General features: G+C 41.7%; 1 protein-coding gene across 8 annotated transcripts in view; it reads right to left on the reverse strand.

Moving 5' to 3' along the window:
• The window catches only part of BCL9 (B-cell CLL/lymphoma 9), an 87,904-nt gene that overhangs the window by 44,605 nt on the left and 23,579 nt on the right, over positions 1 to 19,720 (reverse strand). For 5 of the 8 annotated variants that reach the window (XM_021089957.1, XM_013993363.2, XM_013993365.2 and 2 more), the window contains exon 2: positions 8,071 to 8,181. The exons of the other annotated variants lie outside the window; for them this stretch is intronic. The gene's annotated coding sequence lies outside the window, so the exon portion shown is untranslated. The remainder of the gene's footprint in view (positions 1 to 8,070; positions 8,182 to 19,720) is intronic. 8 annotated transcript variants of the gene reach the window in all.

The following is a 19,720-nucleotide window of genomic DNA, read 5'->3' on the forward strand; positions in this document are numbered from 1 at the left end:
TGCAAGGGCTGGCTTTGGCCTTTATCTCTTATTTTGGTAGGAAGGTCCCTTACCATTTGTGTACTTTTATAAGATAAGCTTATATCTCATTCCTGACAAATTGAACACGAGAAGGGGAGACGCTACTGAAATTTACAAAAATATCCAACGAAACAAAACTATATAAATCCCCAAAGCCGGCCAGGATCTGTACACCGTACAGGCCTAATCAGTTGACCTCCACAAGGAATCAACAATAACAAACACACACTCACCCACATTATTAAAGATAACTGGAATGTCGACCAGAAACACATCTCAGTACACATAGGAATTTAGTACAGGTGACATTACAGATAAGTAGGAAAACGAGGAATTGCTCAGGAAATAATGCTGAAATAACTGTCCTACTGTTTGGAAAAAATTCAGATCCTTATATCATATAATAAACAATTCCAGAGGGATTAAAGAAATAAATATAAAAATGAATTCATTTAAAAAACTAGAAGAAAACATGGATGAATATTTATCTGACCTTGGAGACAGGGAAAGATCTTCTTAGAATAAAATCAAAGGAAAAAAATAAATAATTCAATAGATTTGACTACAGAAAAATGTAAAATTCTGTCTGTATGTTACCAAAAAAATCTTAAAACTGGAAGGCAAACAACCTAATGAAAATAAAATATTTCCAACAAATAGGATTTCAACAAATGTGACTGAAAAGTTTATATTCTTAATATAAAAAGAGCTCATACAAAGCACTATGAAAGATCTAAATACCTGAGTTGAAATTTAACATTTCACCTGGAAAATTAACCGAAAAAAATCACTTATGAAAAAATCCATTCTAACTAGTATTCAAAGAACATAATAAGTAAACTGTATTTTCTATGAAGGCTTGGCACATGGTACACGCTTGGTAAATACTTGCTGACTTGTTCAAATTAACGAAAAATAAGAAAATCCCAATGTTTAGTGTGTGGCCAAATGAACACACTTACGTGTAACTTGTAGGATTACACACAAAAGCAGGGGTCAGCAAACTATTTCTGTAGAGAGCAGACAGTAAATATTTTTGGGGTTTGCGAGCCGTACAGTCTGTTACAACTACTAGGCTCTGCTGTTGCAGGGGTGAAAACAGCCAGAGAAAGTATGTAAATGAACGAACATGGACTGTGTTCCAAAAATACGTTATTTATGGAAACTGAAATGAGAATTCTATATAATTTTAATGTGTCATGAAATATTATTCTCCTTTCGATTTTTTTTTTTCCTCCAACCATTTAAACCTGTAAAAAGCATTCTTAGCTCAAGGATGTTGTACAAAACAGACCAAGGGACAGATTTGGCTCATGGGTCGTAGTTTGCCTCCCTTCTAGAGCAACTTGTCTGGAAATCAACATGACGCTATATATCAAGAGGCTTTTAAAAAGCCATAGGCAGACCTGTCAGTCTTGAAATAATCTGGTACAAATACTTTCTTAAAAAAACAAAAAGTTTTTCCCCAATTGCCCTATAATTCCCTTTCTAGGAATTATTTATAAGGAAAAAGGAAATGAAGAAACTCAGAAATTTATACAAAGAAGCATCTAAACATCCAGCAGAATGAGAATGGTTATATAAACCTTGATACATTTATATAGTGAAATATGCAGCCATAAATCTTTTGCAAAAAATACTTTATGGCATTTGAAAAATGCACATGATACTGTGAAAAAGGCTGGGTATAAAAAATATATCATTTTGAAAAATATATATGTACATACAATTTATATAGATAGAAATATACATACACTTGTATGTAGAGAAAAGACTGAAGGAAATGCAATGAGACATGAATAGGGCCCTGGATGCTGAGTTCATGAGTGATTAAATTTTTCTTTATTCTTTTGTTGCAATTATTCTCTAGAATGAATAGTTATTACCCTTGTAATTAGGAAGATGCACTAATATTACATTTAAAATAAAATAAACTGAAAAAAAAATCCAGAATCTGATGCACATACACCAAATAGTCAGAGAAGAAAAAATATCCTTTCAAATGCACCCTAAATGTAAAATCTTGACAAAAATCTGCAATGAAAAACAGACCCAGGCAACTGACCGTCACCCGGGTGCCCAAAACTCAAGCAAAATTACCTCAGGAGGAAAAAAAAAAGTTCTGATCAAAAGCAGCTGAGACCTGGAACCGACCACTGACCCTACACTGAACATATCCCAAAAAAGAAGCGTGTGATTAAAGGACCTATCCTTGTGCATGGTGTGGCTGGGGACATTTGGCTGCTTTTTCTACCCTCCCCACACAGAACCTCCTCCAAGACGATAAACCAAAATACAACCCTTGTCTCAACTTTAGAAGGTCAGGACTCCACAAGGAAATCTTGCTCCTTTTGTTTTTTTAAAGAGGTAAGGCTTCTCTTTTCCAAGTGCTCACAAGCCATTTACACTTCGATGCCTCTTTTTTGCTGGAAAGCGAGCAGGGTTAGGACAGTTTACGGAAATGGAAGGTTCCCTCAAGCAAACTTCAAGGGTTTCACAGTTTGGTCTAGAGCCTGATCTATACACAATTAGTGTAGGGCTGTCTTTGGGGGAGTTTACTGGTTGCCAGTCGATATGCTGTCTCTACATCGGTTGCTTCATTTAATCCTAATAAGAAGCCAATAAGGAGGATCGTCCCCAACATTACCTAAGCAATTGTCATACCGGTCCAGACCCACCAGATAAGGCCTCGAGGGGCCAAATAATTTGCCCAGAGTCCCCCAGGTAATAAGAAGCAGAGCCCAGGTTCCAATCTTACTTCTAAGTCTGTGGCATGAGTGGCAGAAATATTTCTAAAACCAGATTTTAAGGAAAGGCAGAGGAGGGCAGAAGTGTTACCATCAAACACACCTGAGTTCAAGGTGCATGATCACAGGTGATTTTTTTTCACCTCAGTTTTCTCACTTAGAAAAATGAGGATAATAAAGCCCTCTCTCTCAAAACTTTTGGAAGTTCGGAGGTAAGACGAGGAAAGCGCCCAGCACATTTGTAAATGTTCAATGAATGTTTTCTGCTGGGAGAACACAACGACTATTCATTTCCTTTGCGAAGTCACAGCTTAATCAGAAGGTCTCTTCCAGGAAAACAAAGGAGAGTTAAAATAAAGTAGGGAAACTGGAAGTAAAGTAAGGTGACTTGGGAAAAGGTTTTACCTTCCAGGGTTTCCCAGCGAATTTTAATTCTTTTCTTGTCTTTTTTTTTTTTCTTTTTGAAATTTTAATTAATTTTGAGTCCACGCCTGTGGTATTTGGAGATTCCCAGGCTAAGGGGTCTAATCAGAGCTATAGCTGTCGGCCTATACAACAGCCACCGCAACACCAGATCCTTAACCCAGTGAGCAAGGCCAGGGATCAAACCTGCATCCTCACAGGCACCGTGTTGGGTTCTTAAGCCACTGAGCCACAATGGGAACTCCTGCTTTTCTATTGAGCTAAGGGAAGCATGTTTGGGACAACAAGTTTGGAAATGGAAGTATTTTATGGCACGTTTATGCTTTAAAAGATCAAGTCTGAACTCTTTAAGACCACAAACTATTGTGTGTGGTGCTTTGCTAGAAGGGTAGGAGTAAAAAACATATTCCTATAGGAAGACTCAGTTCTCAGAGCCCATGAGATGAGCCAGAGGAGAATCTTCTACCCACAAGGAGGAAGGTGGTAACGTCCTTCACTTCCTTTGTGGTTTTAACCTAAACCACAACTCCTCCCTTTTAGTTATGTCTTTTCTTTACATACATTCAGATGTGTGTTAGCTTTCTTCTGTGTGATGTGTCACTCCCTTCCCTGCCATATGGAAAAATAGCATATGCGTCTCTCCCTCCAAGGAAAGTTTCTCCAGGACACAGGAAGGTTTTTGAGCGGCTCTCACAACCCATCTATTCTCTCCGGGGCAGCCTGCTTGCGAGGCTGTTCTCAGAGACCTCTGGAAGACTCCAGAGTTCTTCCAATGCCCAGGCCTGTGGCTTGGAGGCAGGGAGGATGAATAAAGGTACTGTACATCACTTAGGCAAGAGAGGAAAAGCCTCATTCTGAAATGAATGAGAACATCAGGGTTTCCACTTGAGGACAAATGGAGGAAATACAATGTCTTGATTTGTTTTTGCCTTTTTTTTTTTTTTTTTTTTTTAAGGAGGCATGAAGAATGAATGAAAGGGGAAATAAACACAATGCTCAAGCCAAGTAGAGGAAAATTAGAAAATGCCCCCAAAGTGGTAGGTTCAGGAAGGTGGGCAGACTGCTGTCTCCTAACTGCTGCTGTGGTTCCTGAGTTAATATTTGCCAGACTTAGCATTCCTGTGAGTGCCGGTGGGATAATGGGCCCCCGCTCAGCATCACGTGAGTTCTCCATCTCAGCCGAGGGACGGGATTTCAACCATATCACACACAGCTCTCATTACTTGTAAGGAAATGATCTTACTGAGGAAAGCAGCACAAACCATAAACACATTTACTTAAAAAGGCAAAGCTGTTAGGTGTACCCCTTAACTGCATGACTAATACAGTGTGCTGGTCTTGGCGGCTGGTAAGTCCAGAACTGCATTTCCCAGAGTGGGTCTGAGAGCCCTTTTCAGGTCCTGGGCTGTGATATGAGAGGGACACATGTGGCTTTAACTTTCCTGCCAGAAGGTGTAGAACAGCAGCCATTTTCTAAGGAAGAATTTACTAAGCACCATCTATGTCAGGCAGTCTTATCTGTTACATACTGGGGAAAACGGAAATTCTTTGCCTTTGAGAAGTGCGTAATCTGGTTTAGAAAACCAGTATGCCAAAAATCAGAATTCTAAGGCTCAAATCCTTTGATCCATTCTCACCTTTTCCCTCCCTCTATCTTGTAGATTAAGCAACAACAATAACATTGAAACCTAAGGAGGCTAAATGACTGCCCTTGGTCATTCAACTAGGAAATTAGCAGGGACAGAACCAACGTTTCTCCTAACTCCGAGTCTGGTACCGTTCCCTTATGGTTCACTTACACTTCAAAAGGAACCATTAGAACAAATAACTCCACAAGTGAATATGATACAAACCATGTGTACAGAAGAACTGTGGAATGCAAATTAAGGGAATGCAAAGTCTGAATTGAGTTAGTCCAGAAAGGTTCTTTGGAGGAAAGTCCGAAGGATGTGATGGGTAGGAATTGTCAGAAATTCAGTTCAATTCAACAACCATTTTCTGAATGCCTAGTATGTATAAAGCACCTGGCATTGAGAAGAGGAAGCCCCTAAAGATAACTATCACATGGTGTGTGCCCTAAAAGACAGCAGTACTAACTAAATATCTTAATGATGAAAGGGAAATGATGAAGTAACAGACAGTTAGAAGCCAGCAGGAGAGAAAGGCAGATTCTTAGAAATGTTGTCATGGCCAAGAAAGCTGCCCGGGAACCTGGGGGACATATACAGTGAGAGGGAGAATTCAGATTGTATTAAGGTTTTACAGAGCAAGGCGTTATTTCTAAATTTAAGCTGGGTAAAAGGAAAGCAATCAATTAATTTACATTGCACAAATATTTGGAATTTGTCCTTAAAGACATAATGTTTGGATACATCATATGATCATAGCCAGGTTCATTCAGAGATTGAGATCATGATGGCATTTAAAAAAAGAAACGGCAATAAAAGACAACAAATAGGTAGAAAAAGTTTGGAAGCACTGCTCCAAAGCTCATACTAGTAAAATGCCAAAGACAAAAGCGGCCTTAGAGAGCACTTGGTCCAATGTCTCATTACAAATGAAAAGATGAAGGTCCAGAGAAACAAAGCAAAAACTTACCTTTCCACTAAGGAAAGCAAAAAAGGGTTGGGTCCAAAACTAGAGCCACTTTGTTCTGGCCCTAGGGCTTATAGTCTCTAAGCCAAAAATTGAAACACAAAATACAAGTGCAATTACAGACATAATGGAACAGAATATTTAAAATAAAAATAGAAAGTGACTCTGTTCCTTGATGATGCTTCCAGAACACTCCAGGACATTTGTCCTTTTGTTTGCCAAAGGCACATTTCAGAAGGGAATCACACTCTACTCAGAGACATGAGAGCCTTCCACAGTCATAACAGAAGCATCAGAGTCTATCTCCATCCAAGGTGAGTCCTTGGTGAAAAGAAATACTGGAGGGACTACAGGCAAGTCTTTGATAAACAAAATGAGATGATAAATAACATAAGACTATCAGTACCCAGGGCACCAGATTTTCTACAAAGCCTAACATGTGCAGGGCTAATAAATTCTAAATATAAACTAGAGTAAGCTGATGATGACCTTGGCTAGGGCACTCCTTGGGCATCATAAGATACTCATACTGCAACAATTTTAACCAAGTTTATCTGCTACGTGTACAAATGCAAATCCAATTATTTTAATATCACAGATCATTTCTGGTTATTCAAAAGCAAAAAAAAAAAAAATTCCCCACTATTACTGTAGTAACTGCAGGAAGCTTCGTGGATTATTCTTGTACTAATATAGTCATCTAAGATATGCATCAAGCGCTGTCCACACAAAATAATGTAATGATGATATCCTTTTATAGACATTTCTCTTTTGATGAGAACAGATGTGTAGGAATTCATACTCACTTTCTCACCTAACTCCTCTAGTGATAGAGACCAGCTGTAAGTTAGGTTGTCATTAGTGACAAGAATCCATGTCATTTGCCTCATCATGCTGGTATTGAACAAACAGCCATATAGAAATAGAAACATCATCCTAAGAGTTAGTCAAAACAGAAAACCCAGGCCGATTCAGGACTCAACACTTGATGACATCATGACTGTCGTAAATCATGCAGCATTTCTCATTCATTAGTACATATTTCGAGTTTCAATAAATTACCATGACGTTCAGTAATAGTTTCTAAGAAAATAGACTTACAGAGCTTTGTGTTTTTGATTTCTGTATATTGCATTTCTCATTCTCACTTCCTTTGCCTAGACTAGGAAGTGAGCTAGTTCACATTTATGATTCAGTGTGTATTATCAAGAAATCATATCTTTTCCAATGTATATTTGCATAGACCATCTCCAGAAAGATATATGCAAAATGGATTGTCTCTGAAATGGTTGAGGGAAGGGGATGAGATGGAAGGGGGCCTTTTCATTTTTATCTTTTTATGAATTTTATACTTTGTGTATCACCTACTCATTTAAAAATGTTTAAAAAATTTTAATGAATAAACAAGTGTTCTCATTGAGCCTCTAAATCCCAAATATGTTGCAGTAGTGACCAAGATAAAAAAGCAGTTGAGGTTCAAAGTTTTAAAGGTATTGGCACCACTCTGATCTAGCTTGCCTCGTATTCCTCCGCAGTGCTTCTTATGCCATATTTCCTTTTAAATATCCAGCAAAGTTGAACTTGAAACAAAAAAAATCCCAAGAATTGTGTGTCACTGTTCAAAATAACTGGATATTCTTGGAGTGTGCCAAAACTATAGCCTGGAATCAACGAAACAGAGATCCTGAGAGTGCTAGTTACATTTTCAAAAATTTGCAGAATCCAATGATATAAAAACACACATAAATTTTATCTGGTTTACCTGATTCTCTTGGGCTTATTAGAGTCAATTACCAATTATTGGAGTAAGGGAAAAAAATCTCTAAATTGTAAGATAAAGTTGAAGCATTGAACAGATAAATATGGTGAATGGTTAAGGGATCTATTGCAAAATTGTAGTAAATACAACATTTTCAAATGAGAGGAAAGAAAATCTATTCCCCTATTTCTCTCACCAGTATATATTCATTGTACTGGTACTACCTAGAAACTTAACCTTGGGATTTTAAAAACTAAAAAAAGGAAGCATGATGCAATAGAAAACACACAGACCACGGAACCACACAGAGCTAAGTTTTAATCACCCAACTAATAAGTTGGGTGTCTTTGAAAATTTTTTTAGCTCTTATTTGTTAAATATCTGCTACCCTGCAGGCACCTCACTGGGTGCTGGGCCCTGGGCAGAGAGCAGAGAACAAAGCAGAAATGAGTGTATCATTTGGTGGGGAACATGGACAATTAAATTATAATAAAGTTTGTGAGGGAAACATGACAAGGAGCTGACCTGGTCTAGCGGTCAGAGGTGGCCTTCTGGAAGAGTGATGTTCAAGGTAAGACCTGACGGATGACCTGGAGTTAGCCAGGTGCAGCAACTCCCTCATCTTCAAGTCCTTGTCTGTAAAACAGGGATTAGGATAGCTATCTTAGAAGCTTTCTCTGCAGGTTGAATACGTTTTCATATCTCAAGCTTTTAGTGCATATCTGGCACATAGTAAATGCTCAATAAACGATAGCTATTATTATTCGTTCATTTTGTACCGTCTTCTTGGGTTTATACTCGAGGCAGCCCTCAAAAGTATAAAACTTAAAATCAACCTTCAGCCAAGTACTTCCGTTCTCCTGCCCAAGCTACACAGACGTGGAAGGGATGAGCAGACCAACGACACAGCCTCTCAGCAGGAATGCCCTCAGGCCCCGGGCAGGACACTCACCATGACCGTGGAGGTGGGGCTCCAAATCTTTTTTGTCACAGGGTTAACATGTTCTATGAGTCAGATCTAAAGTCCTGGCCCCCCTCAAAGGCTGCTGGGTCTCCCTGTTTAATCAGACATGAAACAAATCGCGTGCTGCGGCAGAGGCGTACAAACACGCTTTAATTACAATATTGTAACACCAATTAGAGATCTATCTAATCGAGGACTCGGCACTTCCTGCTCGGATATTACTCCCATGTTGGGATAATTACTGCTAATTAAGCTTGGAACTAATTAGGCTAAATGATCTCATTTATACCAACAAAGATGACTTCTAGGAGTTCATAAGAAAAACTAGGGTGATTTTATCATTCCTGGACTATTTGGCATTTCACACTGGAAACAAAACACCATCCCCTGCCACCAAGGTGCAGGATAGTTTACTCCGCCTGAATTCCAGCCCCAGATGGCAGTAGGTTCTACATTTGTCTCCCCAGATTCTCCTACCCAGTGAAACAAATACTGTAAAAAAACCACTGTTGACTCAAATCATACTGTGTCCTTCCACAGATGACGCGCAGAGTCTCACGAAGGGGCAGCCACTGAGAACAGTGACTGCGGTAAAGGGTGGCGACTCGCTGCCCTGCTCAGAGTCGCTTTTAGCTTTCCATGTACATTTCATATACCCCAGAGCCTTAACAGTCTTCGGAGCATAGAGTAAAGCGTGGGTTTGGGAATGAGACAGATCTGCATTGGGGTAAATTTTTTATTCTGTCTCAGTTTTACATGTCTAGGGTGGGGTTAGGAATAAAGCCATGTAACCTTTCCGTGAGGATTAATAAGGTCACACATACGGAAGGCAGGACAGTACGGTGCACACAGTAGCCCTCAATAAGTAACAGAATTTTTTTTTCTTCTTTAAGGCACCATAATACTTACTTCCCATCCAGGTCCTCATCTCACCTGTCTTGCCATTCTTTTCTGGCATAGGGCAGTGGTGGTGGAAAAAACACATGACAGGGAGTTAGGAAACCTAATTATTTTCAGGTTTATCCCTAACTAGCTGTGTGACTTGAGCAAGTCATCTCTCTTCCCTGGAAAATAACATTTGCTGCAGGTACTGAACCAGGCAGCGTACCGACTGCTTGACATGAATTTTCTGACTCAGTCTTTACAGCAATACTACTCATTTTAGAGATGAGGAAACTGAGACCTAAATAAATAATTTTCAAAAACACAGCCCCCAAACTGTCACTGTTATTTCATGACGAGGTCAGGAATTGAACTCGTATCTTTTACCTACCCTCTTAATCATGATTATACCGAATTGCCTTTTTTCCCTTCTCATTTGTACTGAAGGAACTAAAGAAGACACCTCCAAGGTCCCTTCTGGCTCTGAGAATCTGCAGTTCCATCCTGTGGGGTGAGCATCTAAGAACCTTATCCTTAGTCAGCAAGACTAATTAATTATGAAGTCTTTATCGTGTGTCTATTACATGCTCCATTCTAGGGACAATAAGATGCCCCCTCCCCAACACAAACACCTGACCAACTTCATTATTAGACTCACCTGCCTTAGAACGCCTATGCTTTGACAAATATTTGTTCCTAGCAGAATTACGTATTTTAACTCTTTTCACAACCATGAAACTAACTTCCATCTTGTGGAAAATCCTCACTTATGCTACGTTCTCTGGTCTCTAGCATTTGGGCTATATTTTTCTCTTCTGAGAGAAAAGTTCTAGGGACTCTGATTCTCTTTTATCCTCAGTGTCTAATTTAGAGACGCCACAAATATTGGGTACATATACATGGAGAGAGATTCTTTGCTTAGACTGTTCTATCAGGGGAAACAAAAACCAATAAATAAAGCTCAAACTTCTGTTCTTAAATGCTAGAGAGAACTGAAACCTTCAATTCATGTACCTTTTCTCCTAGAGAAATGTTAGGGGGATCAAAATGCAATACTGGTTGGTCACCTACGGTTGGCTCAGATCAAGAATCTCCTGCAGCCTGTCCTGGAAGTGATTTCTATTGATGCTGGAAGAAGCTGGAATGGAAATATATTGGTCACCTGACTTTTAGAAGTCTTTGCGGCAAAAGCCTCCTCTAAACCTGGCCTCTGTCTATATTGCCCCCTAGAATGTAAACTCCAGGGGAACAGAATTGGTTTTGTATGGTGTTTCATCTCTAGTATCTGGAACAGGGTCTAGCATACAGTAGATGTTCAATAAGTGTATGTGGAGCAAACGACTACAGTACTGGCTCCAGTGCGGGAGCTTGGGGCAAAACCAAGGAAGTTTCTACACCTTTTCAGTTATGCAGAGGTCTGGGAAGGTGCATCTTCCCTTCCCTTTGGTATGAGCTTCCTCTGGCATCTCCACAGGAGGTAACCATAAGTAGTCTGGGCTGTTCCTTGACCCCTGTGTCTGGAGGGCTGCCCACAGCCACATCCTGTGGTGAAGGAGTCCCTGGATCTGATTCCTTCATTCCAGGGACTCGCTGTGGAAGAAAATGGTACGAGATGAGGAATGAGGATCCTTTTGCATCTGTCGAGGAAGAACCCAAGGACCTCAACATCACCCTGCAGAGGGGCTGATGGTAGACCCTGCTGCAACGCCCAGATCACCAAGCATTTCCCAACCTGGGAGCTTGGCTTTGATGGAAAAGAGGGTCTCTGTCTGCAGCTAACTCTCTGGAGGTTGAAAAACACTTAACCGCCCTTGCCATCCAGCTGGTCCCTCCCAGCAAGTGCCCAGTGCGCAGAGCGCCTCAGTGATGATTGGTCAGAAAGCATAAAGAGAAGGAAGAAACAATGGATTTGGGCTCAGAAAACTCAAGGCTCAGACTGGATGGCTTCACTTTCTTCCAATGGGGATAAGAAAAGCAATCCTCCCCACGTCAGAGTTATAAGGACCAAAAGGGATAATGAATGAATGCCACATCCGACTGCACACTGCAGATGCCATGTATCAGTGAGTCATCACCTCCTGCCCCCTAATTAATTGTGTCTAATTATAACAGGGCCTGCCAGAATGTCTGTGACCCACTCTGTCCTCAGGGATACCTGGGTGGGCCCCGTGGTGTACAGCTGGTGGATGGGAGATGCACAGCCAGCATCCTTGAGACCAAGCATGAGCCTGTCTTTGCCAGAGATTGATTCCTGCTGCTCATCGGGCAGGACAGCTCTAGAGATTTACACCTAAGCAGCCGATAACACACATGAGGCATTCCTGGCCTCCATCTCCTACTTTGCTGGGGATGGATTTATATGGATGAAGACATATGGGAGCTAAGGAGTCCTTCCTTATTTTCTACTGGTTACAGGACTGGTTCCTTACCACTCCTCAGGGCACGGGCCACCCTAGCAAGTGAGGGACTCAGGGAACCCAGTTTGACATATTAGAAGAGCACCAGTGGGAGTTCTCGTCGTGCACGGTGTAAACGAATCCGACTAGGAACCATGAGGCTGCAGGTTCAATCCCTGGCCTGGCTCAGTGGGTTAAGGATCCAGCGTTGCCATGAGCTGTGGTGTAGGTCGCAGATTTGACTCAGATCTGGTGTTGCTGTGGCCGTGGTGTAGGCTAGAAGCTACAGCTCCGATTAGACCCCTAGCCTGGGAACCTCCATATGCCCGGGTATGGCCCTAAAAAGACAAAAAGACAAAAAAAAGAAAAGAAAAAAAAAAAAAGAAAAAAAGAAGTACACCATTTTAAGGAAGACTGAAAGGGAGCAGGAATTAGTACAGGCCTTAAAACATAATAGGTGATTAATTTACGAGGATGAAAAATGAATAAATATGTCGATGAATAAATAAATATTTTGGCGAAATGCAGAAACCTTTTATAGGAGGAATCGTCATGCCAGTCTCCTGATTCTCATTTTGTCTTGTGTGTGAATACAGAGTTTCAATATGGCATTTTTGTTTCCTTGATTCAGCAGAGGTAGCGCACTTCCCCTGCCATCTAGGGCAGGCTGCACAGAGAGCTGAGGGCCTCTGTGGCTAGGGTGGTGAGGGAGATATTCTGAATCCCCACATCACAGCGCAGCAGGTCTAAGGGAGAATTTGGGTAAGTCAACCAAGACTTTCATTTGACAACTAAGAAAACGGTGGCCCAGAAAGGTTACCCGATGATCCTGGGTCCAGAGAACTAGGTCCCTCTGAAGACAGCATGTTAGGATATTTGCCTAAGGAAACATACCCACTTTCCTCATCTGAGGCAAGCGAGAAACAAAAATGTTTTACATTGATTGTTATAGAAGGAGGAAAAAAAGTAACAAAGTTGCAGGAAAACAAGGCCTCCTTTTTTTCCCCTCCAGGCTGCAGCTGTGGCATATGGAGGTTCCCAGGCTAGGGGTCGAATCAGAGCTACAGCTGCTGGCCTACACCACAAGCCACATCCGTGCCAGATCCGAGCATTGTCTGTGACCTACACCACAGCTCACGGCAACACGGGATCCTTAACCCACTGAGCAAGGCCAGGGATCAAACCCTCATCCTCATGGATACTAGTCTGGTTCATTACTGCTGAGCCACACTGGGAACTCTAAGTCCTCCCATTTAAAGGCCTCAGAGAAATGGCCCAGTGAATATGGGACTTTGAGCAATCCGAGACTGTTTTCTAGGAACGACAGAGGTACTGGGAAGTCACCTGAGGAAGAGGTGTCAGGGAATCCATGTCCTGTCTGGGCTTTTACCAAGATAAGCCCCAAATAGGGCTGATACCTTCAGGACTATGTACGTCCATCCATTCCCCTTTAAGGCATATGCCTGCCTCTGAACACATGATCTACTGTCCTTCAAGTATCTGTTAAAAAAATGTGATCACACATCTTGGGGGCTGAAGGGGTAGATTCTCCCTCGTAAGAACCTCACCATGAGGCCTAACTCTACAAGTCTTCCTAATAAGTCCTTGAAGCTAATCTCCCTGCTGGTTCTTCTTTGACGTAAGAGGTCTGATTGACACTTCTCTGCATTCAAGCTTTTGCTCATTCATTTATTCATTTGTCCAGCTGGCACTTAACTGGGTTTCTATTCTGAGTCACAAAATAGGGTAACTTTGGAAAGATAGTAATTACCCACTCCTCTACACCCCTGAGGATGAGGTTATCCATTATTCTTCTTATCTAAGGAAGGTTTTCCTCTGCTGGAGGGGTGAAGAGGGGCAAACTTATAACCAGTTGGCTTAATGCATCTCATCTTCTTCAGGCAAAGGTCACACGTCATCCAACTGGAGACAAAGTGAAGGAGGGAGGTTGGCAGGCAGATCAGAGAACAGAAAGGGCAGATCCCAGGCAGAGGAAGGGTTCCATAAGCTTCTGGACAGTAAAGCAAATGTCAGATATGAAAAGGTCTTGTCATTCATTCATTCAACAAATATGTGTTGAGGCACAGTGCCAACATTCTATTAGGGGCAGGTTATAAGATTAACTGAGGGAATAACCTTGTACTCAAGGATCTCAGGACTTAGAGGAAGAAACATGAATAGACACAAAATTACAAGGAAATGAACTAAGTCCTAGAAGAAGTATATACACAGTGCTAGATGGAGAAAGGAAATGCTGACTTTGGAGACATTTTTAAGGTGGAGCCAATAGACTCTCATGACCATTTGGATGCAGAAGGTACGAGTTGAAAGTTCGATGAGCCGGAAGTTTCGAGCTTAGGGGACCGGATGAAAGATGGGATTAGTTAACAAGAAGAGCGAATACAGGAAGAGATTCAGGGTCTTTAGATGAAAGTGAATGTGTTTTGTTTTGCTCACGGTGCCCATGGGTGGTTGTGAATGTGTCTGGAATTCAGGAGAGAAATCAGTCAATAATGTTGTGTTGGGGAGAGGGGTGCAAAGAGATGGGATGATGAAGAGGGGTGAAAATAGAGTGTGTAAATATGTAAGAATTTGAAAACATGATCCCTGCCCCTAAGAAGATAACACAAAACTCCCACCTACCCCACTCTGTAGCAATTGCTTTGGTGTAGGTCACAAAAGTTTTCACATTATCAACTGCAGAAGGCACTCTCCAGCAGCCTACGTTTTGCCTGATTCTGCAGGTTTTGCACTACTGACTCCTCAGCACCTCTTGGAGTTCTCTCCCTGTAGCTTTTGCGATGCCACCTTTCTACTTCTCTCACTTTCCACTTTTCCCAGCTTTCTTGTCCTTTTCATGAAGGATCCTGGATTCCCCAGACTTGTTTCCTAAGTCTTCTCTTTTCAGTCAACGTGCTCTTCCTGGGTGATTTCCTATAGCTTCGATGGCCACTTACAAACAGATGGTTCTCAAACCAATATCACTAGATGGTTCTCAAACCAATATCACTAGCCCAGACATCCTGCTGAACACAGTAATTGACATATGGGAGGTATACAATCAGCATTTGTCTGTTGAAACTGAGTTCCAGCTGGAGTTTTCCAACCACAAGCTCCATTAGGCTATCAGGATGTCCCATACAGTCTTCAGATTCAACCTAAACAGAACTAATCTTCTCCTGTGGCTGGTCCTCCTTTTTTTAACCCCTGTTCTCTCTCTTTTTCCCAAAAATGGCACCTTTTATACCCACATGCCTAAACCAGAGACCAGTCATCCCAGCTTCTTGCATCTCATTGTTTTTCAGATTCTGCCTCCAAAATGTTTTAAATATACCTCTTCCTCCTCGTTCTCATGCCAATGACCCTCACCACCTCTCTCCTGTTTCACTATGACAGCCTGCTATTTAATATCTCTGACTCTAGTCTTGCCTTGTTCCAAAGTACCGTCAGAATGAACTTACAGGATAAAGTTCAAATTCCTTGTCATGGGACAGATCCCTTCTCTCCTGGCCCCTTGCTCATTTCCTTCTACTCTCTCCAAAAAGAACCCTTTTCAAGAAAATAATTATTTACTAAGAAGGCTTGGATCTCGAATGGCTCAATGACCTTGCACATTCTGTTCCCTCTTACTGGGTGCCCCTCCTCCACTTGCCTCCATTTCCCATTTGTTCACCCGGAATACTCCTCTAGACCTGGAAAACTCAATCTAAGAGTTTTCTCCTGCCTCTGCTTCCCCCAGTTGTCTGGTGGCCACCCTCCCTCCTCCAGGCTTCTATTCTTCACTTTTGCCACTCTATATTGGACTTATTCATCACTACCCTACCCAGGATGCTCCCTGAAGGGAAGACATTTATCTGCTGATTCCCAGGGATTCCTGGCACCTGGAACAGTGGTAGGCACTCAGGGAATTCTGAATGAATGAATGAATCAAAATAATGGAAGAAACAGGCAGACTTATAAAAAATTCGTGGGAAAAATGTAAGCATGTATATAATCATACACTTAAAGAAATGCTCCGTCTCTTGGAAAACCTCTGCTCTGGGCCTAGATAGAAGGTGGCCTTTCACTTACTATGTCTTTTAGGAAGACCTGTGGGAAAGAAGGAAGCAGGTAAGAGAAAGTTGCTAATAATCCTCTTGAATTTGCCCTCCTGTTTCATCTGATCCATTTCTAAATTTGAAAAAAAAAGTAAAAGGTTTCCCACTCAGATGGGTGTGTAGAAATTATAAACAATTATTTTTGGAATTCCCGTTGTGGCTCAGTGGTTAACGAATCCCACTAGGAACCATGAGGTTGCGGGTTCGATCCCTGGTCTCACTCAGTGGGTTAAGGATCCAGCATTGCCGTGAGCTGCAGTGTAGGTTGTAGACGTGGCTTGGATTGCGCATTGCTGTAGCTGTGGGGTAGGCCGGAAGCTACAGCTCTGATTAGACCCCTAGCCTGGGAACCTCCATATGCTGTGGGTGCAGCCCTAGAAAAGACAAAAAAAGAAAAAAGAAATGCAAATAAATTTTAAAAATTAGTATTATTATTTTTTTATGGCTGCACCTATGGCATATAGAAGTTCCCAGGCAACCTATACCACAGCAGCTCCAATGCTGGATCCTTAACGTACTGCACCAGACCTGGGGTGGAACCCACACCACCACAGAGCAATGCCAGGTCCTTAACCTGAGGTGCCACAGCAGGAACTCTCATAAATGATTAATTTTGTTCTGTTTGGAACCAAGTGAGGTACAAAGAAACAGGGTTGCTTTTGCCTTTTTTCTCCCTAACAAATTTTCTGGTTCAATATTGTCCGGGTATGAAATTTAGTAAGAGAAGGGGTTCAAGCATTCAGGGAGATGTTGAACCACAGGGCCTATTGTGATTCCTTACAACTCTGAAATTTTGTGATTCCATGAAATCCAGCATTCTAAGTTGCATCAGCCAACAGGGCATGGGTTAGGAAGAATTTGCTCTGTTAGATTACAAAGGCTGTGGAACTCACCTTTTGCAAGATAATTTGACCGCAGTTTTGCCCTAAAGCACTTAAATCCCTAAACAGAGTCCTATTGGGAGAAACAACCTAACTAGAACTTTCTTGGAATGAGTGGGTAGCTTGGAGGTCTCAAAAGATAAGGCCTTGGCTACAGAGGTCAGGGGGATCATGAGTATATCTCAAGCTTGATAGGCAAGGCCTTCCAAAAGAAAGGAGACAGGGAGCCTTGACCAGGAGCGTGTGAAGGAGGTTCACGAGTGTTTATGTGCACAAGTGAATTACAGAGCAGTTCGCATGTAATTTTGAAGTGCGATTATTAGAGCTGAAATGAAACATGAAATTTGAAATAGGTAGCCAGCAGTTGGGCAGAAAGGTGGTCAGACCTGCTGGGTCACTAGCACCGCCACCCTCAAAGTAGATAAGGGGATCTCTGCCTTGGGAGGAGGGACAGATTGGCTCCCTAGATTGGGGTGGGGGTGGGGGGGTCTCAGGACAAGAAGGGATTTAGGCTTCTTTATGTAGGAACACTGCTCGCTTTCATTTCTTAGAGCCTCGTTATTTCCTCACAGATTTCTCTACAACACAGTCAGGCATTATTCCCCGCTGAGTGTCAGTTACAAGCCAAGTTTGACGCTTTCAAAAAAATATTGATTTTTGTACCACTAATTGTTGAAAATATCTGGTTTTTTTTAAAGAAAATATTTTCTCCTGGCTTTTACTGAACTCAAAAATAAATGAATGGGTTCCATTTTGGTTTTCCTTCCTAAATTTCCCTTAGGCATATACAAAGTATGTGTGAAATGTCAACTCAATTAGAATATTTTGGAAATAAGTTATCTATGCTGGTGAAAAATAGGCCAGAGTAGAAATCTCTTCCTTACCAATGATATTGCTATTGTAAGAGTATCGTGTTAAGGAGACGTTTTAAATCTTAGCCTGATTCCCTAGCTTCTGTACCGTCCATGAATTTCCTCTTATAAGAAATCATTATCAGAGCCAGTGGGGGAGTTCCCAATGTGGCTCAGCGGGTTATGAACCCGACTAGTTATCTATGAGGATGCAAGTTTGATCCCTGGCCCCGCTCAGTGGGTTAAAGATCCAGCATTGCTCTGAGCTGTGGTATAGGTCGCAGACACAGCTCGGATCTGGAGTTGCTGTGGCTGTGGTGTAGACCGGCAGCTGTAGCTCTGATTCAACCCCTAGCCTGGGAACCTCCATATGCCACAGGTGCGGTCCTAAAAAGCAAAGAAAAAGAAAAGCCAGTGGGTTTGTAAAATCCACATGTTGGAGGTGTGTATGTATGTGCATGTGTGTGTGTGTGTGTGAGAGAGAGAGAGAGAGAGAGAGAGAGAGGAGAGAGAGCAGGTTGGGAAGGGACTGCTTTTTTTAGAAAATAAGAGGAAAAAAAGAATACAATATCACTTCATTAAGTCAAATACAACTGCAAACAGACAATGCTAGTGTTTGGCCCTTCCTTGCATTGGAAAAGGTTCATGTCCCTGTCTTAGGCTTCCTAAACACCCAGACTCTATTTCCCACAGGGTCCAATTCAACCTTTTTTTCTAGCTTCCATACAAGATTAGTAATAAAAGATGCCTGATACAATAACTTCACATATCCAGAACCCTTCTATGATTAGCTTCCACCTGCATCCCATTACACCTCCCCTCCCATGGGATAGCATAAACATTAAGAAACACTCATAGTTAGGCCTAAGCCTTAAAAAAAAGGCAAAAGACAATGACACTTTAGCCTCACTTTCACAGCCCCCTTCCAGGGTCTTGTATCTAAGTAATTTTGAATATTCTTTGCTTCAGGAGGGTCCCCCAAATTTAACAAACTTCAATCTCTCAAAACCTGGACCCACCTTTGTCTATGCATATGTTGTGTTCTCAAGTACTCACGTAACCCTATTCCCAGTCAGGCCCCAATGGCTACTTCACCTAAAGAATGGACCCCACACATATGTGAAGGGACAGAGCAACCACAGTGCAGTTTCTGGCACTTCCTATTCCAAATGCACCTCCGTCGTCTCTAGAAATGCTTTTATGAAAACAAGACCCTTTATCTTGATGATAAAATTTTAAAATGCCACTCCCCACCCACCTGTGCCATACCATTACAACTATTCAAACCCTGGGCCCTTGATTGTAGGCTCTCAAAGAAGTTGATCGACAGGATAAGATTTTTTAAAAAACAGTAGTTTTGGGTTCAAGCAACCTGGGGGTTGCAAGTGTTATGTTAGCTATCTAGGAAAGGGCTGGCAGCTGGTAAGAAAATGGGCATGGAAGTGGATGGAGCTGGAGGGAAGGGAATTAAACATTTACTGAACATATAACCCAGAGCTGTTTAGCATTTTCCATCCATATTGCATATAACCTTGGGAAACCACCATCCCCATTCTAAATTCCTAGCAGTTTGCTTAAATATCCAATATTTCATGATTTAAGTGAGTGTAAAGAGTGAGCCCAGTCTCAGGGAATTTGAGCTGATGTGGGCAACTGATTGTGGGCAACTGATTGTGGGCAACTGACTCAAGTTCTCAATCATAGCACATTCAGGATCTCCAGGCAGCCAGCCTTCTAGGGCCCTTGTAACTTAACAGAGGCAGCTGTGGAAGGGCATGCTCTCTGGTTTTCTGCCTCTCTTCACTGTGACACAGGGAGGGCTCACCAGAAGCACTTGGCCAGGAGGAGAAGGATGCCAAATGACAATAGTAAGCAACTTGCAACTTCTGTCTCAGGCATATTTTCTTCTGAGATGGATGGTACTAGCAGCTCTGCAAGAGGAAAATAAGTCTAATCTATTACTCATGTGTTCACTGTAAAAAGAGCAGTGGAAATTCATTGAACAAGCGAGTGATCTCACTTCCCTAGGCTTACATTTTCTCTTGTATAAAATTAGGAAGTTGGAACAGATAATGGCTAACATTCTTTTGATTTTTGATATTCT

The sequence above is a fragment of the Sus scrofa genome, chromosome 4 (genome assembly GCF_000003025.6).
Source record: "Sus scrofa isolate TJ Tabasco breed Duroc chromosome 4, Sscrofa11.1, whole genome shotgun sequence".
NCBI lineage: Eukaryota > Metazoa > Chordata > Mammalia > Artiodactyla > Suidae > Sus > Sus scrofa.